Raw genomic sequence first — 2,282 nt, 5'->3', positions numbered from 1 at the left:
AATGAGACACATGCCAAAAGTTTGTGGGACAAGCTCGAGACACTTTATGCTTCGAAGACTGGCAACAACAAGTTGTTCCTATTGAAACAATTAATGAATATCAGGTATAAAGAGGGCACTCCTATTTCTGATCATATTAATGATTTTCAGGGTGTTCTTGACCAGCTGTCCGGAATGGGTGTAAAGTTTGATGATGAGATACAGGGACTTTGGCTTCTTAATACTCTGCCAGACTCTTGGGAAACTCTTCGAGTTTCTTTGACTAATTCTGCTCCCAGTGGTGTTGTAACCATGGAATATACTAAGAGTGGTGTCTTGAATGAAGAAATGAGAAGAAGATCTCAAGCCTCATCTTCTTCAGCTTCACACTCCGATGTTTTGGTTACTGAAGATAGGGGGAGAAACAAGTCCAGAGGTCAGAATGATAGAGGTAAAAGTAGAAGCAAGTCAAAGTCTAAATACAAGAATATTACATGTGACTATTGCCACAAGAATGGGCATATCATGAAATATTGTTACAAGCACAAGAGAGATATGAGACAACAAAAGAGAGAAGGCGATAATGAAAATCGTGTTGCTGTTGTTGCTAATGATGATCTTCTTGTTTCTTGTGATGCAAATGCCATTAATCTTGTTCGTGATGAGTCTAGCTGGTTTGTGGATTCTGGTGCTACTTCTCATGTCACGCCAAAGAAGGAATTATTTTCTTCTTATACTCCAGGTAATTTTGGAACGTTGAAAATGGGCAATAATCATGAAGTTGAAGTTATTGGCATTGGGACAGTTTGTTTGGAAAGTAACAATGGTTCCAAACTAGTTCTCAATAATGTCAAGCATGCTCCAGATGTTCGCTTGAATTTGATTTCTGTGGGATATCTTGATGATGAGGGTTATGTTAATACACTTGGTGTTGGCCAGTGGAAGCTTACTAGAGGTTTGATGGTTGTGGCCCGTGGTGACAAGTTGTCTAACTTGTATGTATTTCAGGGCTCCATGTCCAGAGACTCGGTAAATTTGGTGGAGAATGATACTTCATCAGAGTTATGGCATAGAAGGCTGAGTCATATGAGCGAGAAGGGGATTGATAGTTTGGCTAAGAAAAATTTGCTTTCTGGAGTGAAACAAGCAAAGTTGAAGAAATGTGTTCATTGCTTAGCCGGTAAACAGAAAAGAGTTTCTTTTCAGAGTCATCCGCCTTCAAGAAAGCTTGATTTGCTGGAGTTGGTACATTCTGATTTGTGTGGTCCTTTTAAGGTAAGATCTCATGGTGGTGCACTTTACTTTGTGACTTTTATTGATGATCATTCTCGCAAACTCTGGGTATTTCCTTTGAAGTCCAAGGATCAAGTACTTGATGTGTTCAAGAGTTTTCAGGCCTTGGTTGAAAGACAAACAGGGAAGACATTGAAATGCATCCACTCAGATAATAGTGGTGAGTGTATTGGTCTTTTTGATAGATATTGCAGAGAACAGGGTATTAGGCATCAGAAAACTCCTCCAAAGACTCCTCAGTTAAATGGTTTAGCAGAGAGGATGAACAGAACTCTAGTTGAGAGGGTTAGATGTATGCTTTCAGATGCTAAGCTGTCAGATTCCTTTTGGGCAGAAGCACTTAATACTGCTGCTTATGTTATCAATTTATCTCCTGCAGTTGCTTTAGATGGTGATGTCCCTGACAGAGTTTGGACTGGTAAGAATGTTTCTTATGATCATCTTAGAGTCTTTGGGTGTAAAGCCTTTGTACATGTTCTTAAGGATGAAAGGTCAAACCTTGGATGTTAAAACTAGGTAGTGTATCTTCATTGGTTATGGTCAAGATGAATTTGGCTATCGTTTCTATGATCCTGTTGAGAAGAAACTTGTTAGAAGCCGTGATGTTGTGTTCTTTGAAGACCAAACAATTGAAGATTTTGACAAAGCTGACAAGGCTGATTTTCAGAGTAGTGAGAGCTTAGTTGATGTTGATCCAGTTCCTTTGACTATTGCACCGGAAGAAAATCTTCATAATGATGAAAATCAAGTTGATAATGAAGATGGTGATCATGTTCAGAATGACCGGCATGATGTTGTTGATGCTCCAGTGCAAGATGATGTGGTTGTCCAACAACCAATTATAGATGCTCCAGAGAGTTCTCTCAGACGATCTAGTAGAGAGAGAATTCCTTCATCTCGTTATTCTCCAATGAGTATGTACTCTTGACTGACGGGGGAGAACCTGTGAGTCTTGATGAGGCCATGGAAAGTGAAGAAAAAGAAAGGTGGTTTGATGCTATGGAAGATGA

The sequence above is a fragment of the Solanum pennellii genome, chromosome 4 (genome assembly GCF_001406875.1).
Source record: "Solanum pennellii chromosome 4, SPENNV200".
Lineage (NCBI taxonomy): Eukaryota > Viridiplantae > Streptophyta > Magnoliopsida > Solanales > Solanaceae > Solanum > Solanum pennellii.
Note: the sequence above shows the minus strand (reverse complement) of the source record.